Source organism: Coloeus monedula (assembly GCF_965178545.1).
Source record: "Coloeus monedula genome assembly, chromosome: 1".
NCBI classification, from domain to species: Eukaryota; Metazoa; Chordata; class Aves; order Passeriformes; family Corvidae; genus Coloeus; species Coloeus monedula.
In genome coordinates this window covers 25,066,805-25,079,943 of record NC_138781.1, presented here as the reverse complement: position 1 = coordinate 25,079,943, position 13,139 = coordinate 25,066,805, and the positions used below count along the sequence as shown (strand labels likewise).

At 43.8% G+C, this 13,139-nt stretch overlaps 1 protein-coding gene across 6 annotated transcripts in view; it reads right to left on the bottom strand.

Moving 5' to 3' along the window:
* The window catches only part of DYNC1I1 (dynein cytoplasmic 1 intermediate chain 1), a 187,328-nt gene extending 174,812 nt beyond the window's left edge, over nt 1-12,516 (bottom strand). For all 6 annotated transcript variants that reach the window (XM_082302412.1, XM_082302413.1, XM_082302409.1 and 3 more), the window contains exon 1: nt 12,209-12,516. The gene's annotated coding sequence lies outside the window, so the exon portion shown is untranslated. The remainder of the gene's footprint in view (nt 1-12,208) is intronic.
* Between the last annotated feature and the right edge of the window lie 623 nt (nt 12,517-13,139).

The window sequence follows — 13,139 nt, the reverse complement described above, 5'->3', positions numbered from 1 at the left end:
TTACAACAGTGCACACTTTTTAAGTAGAGGAAGTAAACAATATATAAGATCTCCCTTTTCTTCAAGCCTTTTATTTCTATTTTCTAGAACAGCATCTCGCCTGCATGCCTTCCCTAAGCTCATCTCAAAAGAAACCTCACTTTCCAACTCTAACAGGACATAAAAAAAGCCTACGAATTTTACTGCTTTTTTGGTGTTTGCGGGATTTTTACACACTGTTCATTCAGTAGGCTGCACTAGATTAGAAATTTTCCAGAAGGAGTAGAAATTTTGCCCTTCATGAGCCTTGAGGTCTTTCCTGGCTTGTGCCTTCCTGTGTTGTCCTATTCGTTATTATCTCCATTGCACTTACCAAGGGGTTCATTAAATACTGTTACATATGGCATTAGTCATCCTGTGTAACTAATTATAAATAATTGATTCATTAATATACTTCTTTAAAAAAATAGGCAGCATCCAATATTTAGAGATGCTGTACATGTATTTTTCATATGCCTTCATAAATAGCCAGTTACTGGAGTCCAAAACTGCAAAACGTATTCGTGTGAAATGCACAGGATGTTCCCCAATAAAATATATTACTCAGTGATTTTGGTTTTAAAGAATGGGTTTATAGAGTGGGAGTACTATTACTATTGAAACTCTCACATATGAAGTGTTCCACTGGAAAAAAATTTATTCATTTCTATCATGTACCATATTTATCTCTACTTGGTACAAATTAGCATCTTTCCTACAGTTAGGAATACTATGTATTTTTACAATAGAAAAAAATTCCCATGAGATCTACCTATGACTTCTACAACTGTAAAGTGTGCATGCACATTATGAAACTGTACAAAGCAGATAAATGTCTTTGGTCTGCAAGAAACCAGAGGGAGTTGCTACCCTAGTATAAATGCATTCTAATACATTGCATTCATTTGAAAATAATGTTTGAAACACACTTCAAATGGGCAAAAGGGGCTAGAAGCATCTCAACAGCAATTTTTGCATAAATATGAGTGCCTCTTTTCATCATGCATCAGAATTTGCACTTGACTTCAGTCAAATAACATAAATAATTTTGCTAAATGGGCACATCAATGTTTACGAGATCACAACAATGAGCAAATATTTGCAGCTGCAAAAACTTAGCATTTGCAGTATTTAAAGGAATCTCCTGTGTGTGATGAATTCAGGAAAACACTAAGTAAAACTGGAGAGACTAAGTATTTTTTCCATATAACCTTGAGGCAAAACAGTCAGGCTTTTTACACTGCATCTGTGTATTTATCTATAAATAAAAATGGTTGTCAAGTGTTACATTTCAGGGAATATACCATTTTTATCCTTCAGCTTCTGAACATTTCTAACAGATGGGCAAAGGTCTTGTACTTTGTTCTGTAAAGGTTTACAAATCACAAGCACCCAGAGATTTGGTTCCGTGCTTCTTCCTGGTTGCTATGCAACAGGTCAGCACATCTCTAGCCTATTTATTTTAGTGCTGACAGGGTATAAGATATGTACCCACAACTGCTCTTACATCCCTTACAATCTATTACCATTTAATCTTTTCAGTCTTGTTCTTCCATAATGGCCCTACTACAAAATTAACTCAGTTTCAGCAGAATTGTAGGGCCCCCACAAAGCATCATGTGAGCAGAACTCTACTACTGCCCATTCTTCCAGCACCAGGAGCAGTCAATGAAGCAACACCTTCTTGCCATCCCTTTCTCTCATGCCCCTTTAGTCTCTTAAATTTACCATGGTCATTTCAATTCCAACAAACCTAGTGCCATGGAAGAGCCATCAAGGTTGAAGGGAAGAAGCTGCTGGCAACAACTCACTGGAGATGAGCAAGAAACACACAACATTACAGCAATGAGTAGAATGAACTTGAGGACTACATACTAACATGTCACTCTAGCAAAACTGCTGCACATCTTGCACCAAACACACTCCCTTTATATTGAGTTCCACAAAACCAATTGCATGTATCACCTCAAAGAAAACTGAATTTTAAATAGGTCTTTTCAAGCTTCTTGGATTTTCTCTCAATAAGCTTTAATGAGCATAGTTATAACTGCACAGTGATCTCAGATGTGCTGCTGTGAGAGGGTCCTCAATGCAGCAGCCAATACTGATTTGTACTTCCCAGGAATCTGACTCAGGAATTGTGCCCCAGTTACAAAGAGCAGATGTTTCTAACATAACAACCACTTGCATGCTTGACAAGTTTTAGATCTTGTAATATAGAAGCGATTCCTAAGCATTCTTGGTCACCTCCTGCTCTATTAGCTTCTGTCTCTGTTATCTTTTACTGTTTGGGTGCAGTAACACGCAGCACTCCATACGTGGCTCTGTATGTGGCTGGGAATGGACACAGCGAAATTCCAAATGTTGTGACTCTACATTCACCACACATTAACTGGTCTTCCTCATTGCACTGTGTTACTTTCTGTGAATTTCCCAGCTTGCTCCAGAGATGAACTGCAGGATGAACAGATCAAGAGCAGCACTGCTGAGAAGGACTTGGGGATGCTGGCAGATGGGAGGCTGGACATGACCCAGAAATGTGCATTTACAACCCAGAAAGTCAAATGTGTCCTGGGCTGCACCAAAAGCAGTGTGGCCATCAAGGTCAGGCAGGGGATTCTGCCCCTCTACTGTGCTCCAGTGAGACCCCACCTGGAGCACTGCATCCAGCTCTGGGGTCCCAGCACAGGAAAGGACATGGACCTGTTGAAGTAAGTCCAGAGGAGGCCACCAAGTTGATTAGAGAGATGGAGTACACCACCTGTGAGGAAAGGCTGAGAGATTTGGATTTGTTCAGCCTGGAAAAGAAAGGGCTTTGGGGTGACCTAATTACAGTTTTCCAGTACCTGAAAGGAGCCTACAAGAAAGAGGGAGAGACTTTTTACAACAGCATGAAGTGACCGGACAAGGGGAAACGGATTCAAACTGAAAAAGAGTAGGTTTAAGTTGGATATTAGGAAAAAAAACTTTCACTGTGATGGTGGTGAGGCACTGGAACACGTTGCCCAGAGAAGCTGTGGATGCACCATACCTGGAAGTGTTTAAGGGCCAGGCTGGATGGAGCTCTGAGTGAAAGGTGTCTCTATCCACTGAAGGGGGCTTTGAATTAGATGATCTCAAAGGTCCCTATCAACCCCAGCTGTTCTATGATTCTGTGACCTAGCAGGATAATTTAAAGATGTTTTCTGACAGTAAAAGGCAGCCAAATGCAAGCTGTAAATTGGTAAGATTTTAGAGATGGATAACATGAGAGAGGTAACAATCTAAACCTCAAGCTGCAGGTCACTTATCTAGAAAAATAAGAGCCTTGTATTTTGATGTTTTTGATTTCACTTTCTTTTCTATGTATTTCTTATACAATGCTCAGATGTCAGTGATATCTGCTGCTATCATTGATATGACCACTTCTTCAAAACCTATATAAAATATCTTGTTCATCATAAAAGTACCAAAGTGCTTCCCAGGGGTAAATTTAATGACTTACTAAAACCTAACATAGAACTTTGCTTCAAGATGTCTACTAGTCTCTCCTGAAGAGGAACAAAGACTCATTTTCTCCATCCTGAAAGTATTTCAGACATTAAAATATGTATTTTCATTCCATATGGGGGGTAAAACTAACCCCTCTGACTTTTCCACCCTCCTCCTGAGATAACCCTAGTGGTACATGGCCAGCAACGTGATACTTAAAGCCATTTACCCAAACATGAAAAATGCATGCTCTAGTGTCTGCTTCTTAACCCAGTTATGACAACTGCCAGAGAGACATCAAAGAACAAGCTATGCTGCCATCACACAGGTTTTGTTGGAAGACTTACCCAGATATCATTTCTTTCTTATAACAAAATACGCTTTGCTTTGCCGCTGATGTATGTAAGGATGTAACTAGGTTAAAAACATTACACATTGATTTCATTTCTGAAGTCAAGACAGCTATAGATTTAACAAGCAGGGAAGAGCGCTGGCTGTAAGAAATATACAGAAAGTTCTCAAAAAGTAGAATAAACAACACTACCACTCCCTCTGTACTTCCCAGGGCTTATCTGGCTATACTAACTAAGCAAGATGAATGCTCAGAGCCTGCCTTAGCCAACCATTCCTGTTGATCAACAGAAGAGAAAAAAGGTACGTCCAGGTAACAAGGCAAGATGATAAATGCAGATGTCTAATAGTATAATTTAAAGGACATCTGCAAAGAATTTGAATATGAGAGAGGACTAAGAACCAAGGAATCTATGTCTTCCATTTATCTTTTCTGTGGTTAAAGCATTCTCCCCAAATAGGAGAAACATGTTTGTTTGTTTGTTTGTGGTTTGTTTGGGGGTTTTTGGGGGGAGTTGGAGTTTTTTTGTCTAGAGAAAACTGAAATCCACATTCCTAGAGTGACTGCTGGCTAATGGGTGAGAAGGACTGGAGGAATGGAGATTGCATTTTTAACCACTGAAGCTATTTTCTATTAATTTCTTTTCTGCAAGGATTCATTGGACCAGAAAAAGCAGATGCAAGAGAGCGAACATTAATCCCTAACAGAGGCCCCTGGGTTCTAGTCTTTGTTTCAGGGTTAGTTTATATTATAGGCAGCGACTGTTTAGTTTATAATACAATGCTGTATTTGAGTGTCTGGAGCCAAAGACTCCTCTTTCTGAGCATTTGAAGCAAGGTGCTGAAGAGTCCTTTCTCTTTCTCCCACATGCTCTGTTGCACCCAAAGAAACTAATACTTTAGACTTATGTGGAGCAGCTTCAGTGGGAAAGACTGGGAAGGCACCTACTGCAGAAGACACATAGGTTGCTGGTCAGAGCATGGATGAAGGCAAATATCTCTTTAAGCAAAGGCAAAAATTACCTGAGACTCCTTTTACTTCAGGTGAGTCCCATTAAAACCAGGGTCCACTAAAAGCAGGAGCAGATGCTGTCAGATGCAACTCGACATGGAGCACAGAATCTGGCAGATGGGCTCAAGGAATGTGAACTAGATGGAGCAGCCTTGGAGAGACAGGGAGAGGACACCTGGGCTGAGTCTGGGGGTTCAAGGGTAAGAACACACCAGAAAAGGGGAAAAAAGGAGAAAAAGTGAGTTTTTAGAGACTGCCTGTGTTTCAAGAGCTAGGTGACAGCCAAACTGATTTTTGAGGACAGCAATTATAGTTTCTGTTTCCACACCATTTTGTGGGTTTAGATGCAGCTGACCTTCCCAGGCACTATAAGAACTTCCAGTTTGGGGAACTAAAGAATGCATCCCAGGTTTAAGATGTGGGCATGCTCTGCACTTTAAGCACAGCCTCCGACAAAGGCAAGGCTGACTGAACATGAGCTCTTCTCTCCCACACACGCACATATCTCTCAAATGCCCTGGCTTCCACTAAGAACAAGTTTGGCAAACGGGCTGACTTGAGAGCAAAAGCAAACAAGTGCCCAGCCTACATGGTGGGGCAATCACATCCCCAGAGCACACTGCAAACTCCTCCAGAAGCAAGCCTCAGTGAATGGCCCACTCCACCAGGACCTTGGCTCCAGAATTCGAGAACAAGACATTAGTTTGAGACCACCAGCTCTCTTCAAATGTGGAACGCGATATAGGTAGTTTTGGAAAATATATCAGCGTTTACTAGTGGCTGTCAAAATACATTTACTAGTGGCTGTGGACCACTGAAGGTCCACAAGGCAATCAGAAAGGGTCCATGTCTGGTTTTCAGCCACATCAAACTGTTAAACAGCTTCCAACAGGTAGTCTTGAGGATTAAGAGTACAACGTAGTTTTAAAACTCTACAGATCATTGACGTATCACCAGAGAGAACCCAGGAGTAATTGGGTAATAGTTAATCATTTAGCAAAACTGGTCATTATGTGATAGGAGAAAGCACAGCCTTCTTATTGACATATATATATGCACACACTACCTCAAGAAAAATAACACAAAAAATGGGAGGCCAACAACTTTAATCATACTTACTCCTGATTCATCCCTTGATTTGGTGAGATCAGAAACTTTCTGGGGAAAAAATTAAACTTAATTAAACTTTATTGAATGAACACTGAGGAAACATGATCTCCATTCAAAGATTTCAAAATCAATACTAGTAGTAACTAATATTACTGCTGCATTTTACTATAATTTTGTTCAAAAACACATATGCTTGTCCATGTGGAAGTTTAGAGTTTTTTACTTCCCTGTCCCCTGAGTTATTGATAAGTAAATAATAAAACCCAATAAGGGTTATGTACATGAAGGCTGCCCTAAAAGGTGTGGAGAGCACCAGTAGTAAGGCTGAAACATGGGGGGTTTTCCATCTTAGCCCCTTACAGAGAATATAATTTACTGTCACCTTTTGAGATCTATGCTTTAAACATATGGGAAAAATCCTAAAGCTCTTTAATTTATAATTATCAGACAAAGTACAGAATTTGCACAAGGTGTTTTTAATATATTTGCAGAGGCCCTTAAAGGCTGAGAAACAAGGCTTTCCTACGTTTTCCTGCTATTCAACTTTCTGTGAAAAAGAAAATATTGTGGGAAATAAAGGGACAGTTTTCCCATGGGCTCTTTCAGTACAAAGAGAGAATGGCATCACCGTTTTTTTTTTTATTTTGTCTCCAGTACAATAGCCTCCTATCCCATCAGCACAATTTTTGTTGTATTATTATTACTACTGTGGAGACAGTGAAAGGCAAGAATACAACACTCACAGGCTTTGCCAAGTGCAGCAGATTATGTACATGAATAGCTAACTGCACACTAGGGGGTATGATTTAGGTCAAATTTCTTGTTTCATTCCAAAAGGTTATAGATTTTTAAGCCATTCACTGTTCAATGCACCACACAGTTTACAGTCATAAGTGCATATAACCTGAACTATCTTTTCCCTGGTTTTTGCAGAAGTAATTTGTGTTCCTAGGCAATGAAGAAGTGGATAGTCTGTAACAAAGTGGTATAAGCGTGTGACAAAGCTCTGTGAGCAATTACAGCTAAAACGGACAAAGAATTAATTCATTTAAGGGCGAGCTAAGATCTGAAATACTTCAGAATTATGATACAAACCACCTTCTGGTTCAGCAATTGCTCAACATGTAACTAGAAACAAACTGATGAAAGAAACAACAATGTCATATGACTTTGAATAGTGAGATTAACAAAAACGGCAAATCTTTTATATTACTTAAAGAGAAGATAAACATGTATTATGAAACAAGTCACATGAGTTTAGACAGTCCTCCAACTTTGTGCTGTGAGAATCTGAGAAGAAATTCTTTTAAAAGCTCAGTGTCAGTGGAACAGTCCTTAAACCGGGAATGACAGGTTCAAATATAAGAAAACATTAGAAACAGTCTGGGTTGGTTTGGGTTTTTTTCCTGTAACCCTGTTTTATTAAATATTTTAATTTCTGGAAATATACAATAGCAATAATTCGAAATGTCTTTGCCCCAATTACCAAGTGACCTGGTAACCACTCTGATCCTAACAGTGGTGGCCTAATGTGCAAAACATGAAACAAGGGCATGCCTTGAATAGTAGGGATTTAATACAGCTGTCCATGCCCTTTAAAAGCTAAGATCTCTGTTAATGGATACAAAACGGAAGGGCTGAATAGTTTAAGGCAAGGGAAATCCATATTTTCCCTGCATGTGGTCTAAGACCTATAGTGACTAACTTTCAATACTAATACAGCATAGTTACAGTACTAACATACCATAGCTTTTTCTGTCAAATTCAGCCTGAAAATATTAGAATCAAGGAAGGCTTGATATAAAGTGATATAAATTGATAAGAAATAAATACTCTGTTATATTTAATCGTACTAGGCAGTTTTGTGTCTTTGCCTTGCTATAACTCCCCATTGTTTGAACACAAAACACACTGCATCTTTCTGCTGGGCTGAAGTGAAAAATTAGTAACTGAGGATCAGGATTTGGAATTATTTGTACCACATCATAGATGGAAGGAGAAAACAAGGAACTAATATAATTTCTCTGCTAGGGAGAGAAAACAAAGGGGAGGAGAAGGGAAAGCCAGTGAGCAGGGAATGTGATGTTAAAACTATTGAGGAAAAGAGAAAAGGGTAAGTAAGCCTCAAAGAACAATAGCAAGAGGGAAAGGAAATGTGAAGAAAAGATACCACTGTAAACAAAATGTTATGTCTTGAAAAGATTCCCTCTGTAATTGTTTTCTGCAGAGCAGCAATAAATGGGCCTTCTCCTTTTATCAAATTATTCATGAATTACTCTAGGGCCAAGCAGGGACAGTCAGCCAGCACCTGGGGAACCCACAGGGTAGATCTGCACTGCTCCAGAAGGGCTCCCAGGAGGTCTGTTCCTCAGGTTGATCTAACTTGTCTCTCCAGATCAGGTAAGCTGATTCACATGCATGGGAGAAGTATTAAATATAAAACATGGACTTTTACTCTTAAGACCCAAGAATCACAGGAGACATCTAGGCAGCTATTATTCATCAGGTAACACAAATATCTGCACACCAGTCAATGCAGCAGTCAGACAGGGACTCATACAAACTCTGTTAAGTCAGTGCAAAACTCATTTCCTTCAATAGCGTTTGGAGAAGTATCGTGGCTTTCAAACAGTGATGACAGCTGGCTTCTGCCATCACTCTAGAGGCTAGGTTCACCACCAGAGAAGTCAGAGAAAAACTCCTATTACTGTCAGCACTGATAGGGCTAAGACCTCTGTCCTTAAACTTGAGCATGGAGTTACAGTGTGCTGCCCACAAAAAGCTTCAAGAAACTGTTACTCCTGCTCCATGCCTTCCCCATGCTGCACTGCACTCCCAGACACTCATCAGAATGCTTTTGCCTCAAAAGGTACAACAAAAGGTGCTGAAGAAGCTCAGTAAAAAAGGAAGGGGTATAGTTTTAAGCTCAGGAGGAGCTGGTACATCACCTGTCACAGATGATCACTGTAAGACCTAGTGGCTCACACATTAGTCTGCTTCACAGCTTCCTGCAGCTCCTCCCATCTGCCTGGAAGTAGCCATTTTCCCAGAAAAGTTGGCAAGATGATGCCACATAAAATGAACAGTATTGGGGGAGCAAGCTCATGTATACTGCCTTATTTTGAGTGCTTGCAAATGGCCAAGCAAACAACAGCTCCCAATGTCATCTCTCACAAAAAAGAGCTAGCAGAGTTTTAGATGGATTATCACCAGGTAGCAAAAGGGACATACTGCATCGATCTGAGATGTAGACTGAGTCAGGGTCTCTTTGTTAAGCAGTATCATTCCTGCATTACCATTTCTGCCTGCTTACAAACAGCTGAGGGGAAGACCATCTGAGCCCTCATTTGGAAAGGAAGCCCCCATATGGACACATGAATGTGTGCTCACCTGCAGGATTTCCATTCCTCTAATGAACAGAAATAAGCTGCACTGGCAAAAGCACAGTTTTACTAACACAAGTTGCATCTGTACTGAGGCCACTTTGCCAGCATATTCCATCAGTAGTTCAGCTGGAAAATGTCCCTTTTAAACACAGACTACATCTAAAGTCATTATGTTTCATCTAAGGTTTTTAAAATAAAAATCACAGAGTACCAGATGAGTACTGCACTAAGAATGAGTATGGCTGCAGAAAGCCTGAGACCGTATCTCTGCAGGTATGAATCGCCCTGTGTGCCTCAGTGAGAACTGCAGTGTTACTTCCCTCCAACTTCTCTGAAAATTAAAGCCCATGGATAGCACAAGGAGGATCATTCTGTTAACATCCCACCACCACCTCCAAGCAGCAACTCCTTTTGGCACTAGGTATTGGTAACTCTGAAAGATTCCTAATTACTGCTTCTGCTGCTGGGTCAAACCAAGCCAAAGGAGCTCAACAGAGCACTGGAGGCATAGCCCTGGTTAGGAAGCCTGAGCAGTCCTAGAGAGTGACCATGAATATGTTTAAAAGCTCTGTGAGAAGTTAAGTTGGAAGAGCTGAAAGATACCACGATTACCTGAATCATTAGCAGGAGTTAAGTGAAGCTTCTAAAAACAACACTGCCTTTCTATACCCTCATGTTTTTTCTCTTTCAATCCCTTATCGTTTTCCCTTCTAGCCCATTACACATCATTGTCCAGTATCCTGCAATGGTGGGACCTCTAACACAACCCATTGCTAGCAGCTCTACCTGGTATTCCTCCTCTCTCTTCTTGCAGGCAGGAAAATAGATGGCATCAAGGAATGCTTCTTGAAACCTGTCTTACAAAAGTAAAGAAGACCAAGAGACTTGATCCGTTAATTTATTTGAAAATAAGGCAGGTAAGTTCTTGCTGCATCATTTAGAGTACCTACACTGAAGACAGCTGCTAAAGCAAAGCTTTTATCTACGGGAGGCATAACAGGAACCAGAAACCTGAAGTTGGGAAAATACACTGGAAAACAAATGCATTTCAATCATGAAAAAAATAGCCACTGAAGGGCATCACAAAGGAGGCAGCTCACTCCCCTTCCTTCTATAGAAAGAGCTGAAAGGTCAGCTTCTTAATTTAAGATCTTCGGGGTACAAAAGAATATTTCCCTGACTATTCTTTGAGTAGCCACATTTCCAAACTTCCAATAATTACTGCATGTGATGGGTGTGGTTTATTGCTACTCTTTTAAAGATTCCTCCCCTTAAACTGTGGATACAGCAGCACTACAGTTAGTGCATTTTTGTGGTAGACTAATTTGAGGCAGAGGTGCTTAGAGCTCAGAGAAATCCAGCCAATCCAACTCTAAAAAATCTTTTGGATCTCCACATACCTGGCCCTCAGAAGTCTCCCTTATCAAGGAAGATGATGGCAAGTCCCAACCTTCAAAACAGTCTATTCATAAAGAAGGTAGAGAAGGGGCAACACATTTTGTATTTTTATGGACTACAAATGGATGATTTTGGGAAAAGAAAACAAAGCAGAGGATGGTTATCAGAGTGAGCATTCCCACGGGGAGAAGATCTGGATGCAGCCCCAAGGTTTGTGTTGAAGAAACCCATTCTTGCAGAAAAATGCTGCAGAGAAATTATAAATGGAATTTTATCTGCCTTCACTAACTGTGGAAAATGTTACTAGAAATGCCATCTCAAATGAAAATAAAAACCAAAAAGAAAGAGCTTAAAAGAATCAGAATGTAACTTTCCCCCATTAAATTAGCAAGAACAAATGAGGCACTTTGACAAAACACATTGGTAGTAACAGAAATTAAATTCCCTAATTGCTCTGATAACACCATCTATCAGGAGACAGGCAGTCCTGGGACTTGGGATTTCCATTCTGAAATAGGTTTTTGCAGTTCCGTGCTTCATGATATTTAGCGCAATTTCCAATGTAAATTAAAGTCCTCATTCAGAAGCGACTTCCACATGCCAACTTCATGTCAGGTCCTTCCATCTCATCCCCTCTATATCAGCAGGTTAGACTGCTTGATCTGTTGAGAAGCCTTATGTTATACACATTTATAGCTCAAATCTGTACTTTCTGTCAATGGCAATATTGACAGAAAAACAAACTTAGTTCCAGTCTTTAAAACAGGGGCTTTGTCTAGGAAATCTGGGGCCTTATGTTCTCTGCCAACCATGGGGGACTCCTGGGATGATGTAACTGTAATAACATCCTTTTGAAAATCTATTTCAGTGGACTACCAGTGGCTGACTCCCTCCTTCTCTCACCCTTTTAGGTGAGAAAACCTTAGGAAGGGGAAAAGATCTATTTACTGTCCTATGTCGTCTTGGACTTGAGTATACCCACTACCGCTCCACCTGTGTGAAGAATTATAGATGAAAAACTTTTACCACCCCCTTTTGCTTTAAGCTGTTCAGCGCTCAGGCACCAGCCGGGAGCCACTCGCGGCCGCCACTCGCGGCCGGGGCCGAGATGCGCCCCAGGGACCGGAGCAGGTGCCGAGGCCGGCGCGGCTCTCTCACCGCAGCCCTCCCGCAGACGAGCCGCCGGGCCGCCAGAGCCCACCCGCGGCGAGGGCCGGCCGGCTCCCGCGGGCAGCCGGGGATGCCCGCTCGCCCAGCCGGGATGCTCGCTCGCCCAGCCGGCCCGCCTACCCGGGGAGCGCCTCCGGCGGCCGCACCAGGCTCCGCGGCCGCTGCGCATCCCGCGGAGTGACTCCCGCCCCGCTCCTCCGCCGCCAGCGCCGGGCCCCAAGGGCAGCCGCCGCTCCCCGCTCCGCCGCGGCCCCGCCGCGTCCCGGCCCCGCCGCCCCCGCGGGTGCCTCACCTCCGCCGGCGCCCGGGAGATGCGGAGCGGCTCCCGGCGCCTTGCAGCTCTCACCGAGCGCTCGCCGCCGGGAGAGCAGAGGGATGCCCCGCTGCCTGAGGGGCTGCTGCCAGTAGCTGCGCCCTGCCGAGCCGAGCCGAGCTGTGCCGAGCCGTGCTGAGCAGAGCCGTGCTGAGCAGAGCCGTGACGAGCCGAGCCGAGCTGTGCCGTGCCGTCCCGCCCGCCGCTGCGGCAGGACCGCCGCCGCCGGCTGAATGTGCTGTCTCACGGTGGACAGGCTCCTCCCGAGAGCTGCTGCTGCCGCCGCCTTACTCCTCCCGCCTCCTCCTCCTCCTCCTCCTCCGCCCGCGCGCCCTCGGTAGCGACACCCCCGCCGCCGCCCCTGGGACCGGGGCGGGGCCGCGGGGGTCGCGGGGCAGGTGGCGGTGGAGGGGCCGGCTCAGTGTCCCCGCCCGGCCCCCCAGCAACTCCGGCCTGAAGTGCGGTCGCTCAGCTCGTCGGTGCTCCCCTCGCTGTCAGCCCCACAGAGGCGCAGGCTTCGCCCCAGGAGCAGCCGAGCCGGCAGCTGCGCGGCTGCCCGCCCGGCTGTCAGAACAACACCGGCTTCACCGTCAGCTCCACGACAGCCCAGGCAGCATCCATAGCACCCTCCACAGCATCCCTGACACCATCCCATGGCAGCAGCCGTCAGCCCCGCGACAGTCGAGGCAGCAACCCCACCACCATCCTCACGGCAGCAGCTGGCAGCCTCACAACGCCTTAGCCATCACCCTCTAAGCTGCCTAGGATATCCCCCCCAGGCCAGCCTCACCATCACCACCACTGCAGCCTGGCCGTCAGCCCCGTAGCAGCCTGGTCAACTGTCATGAGGGCACCAGGCTCCTGCTTAGTCCTGTCTCTTTCAGGAAGAACAGGGAGAGCTCCAGAACAG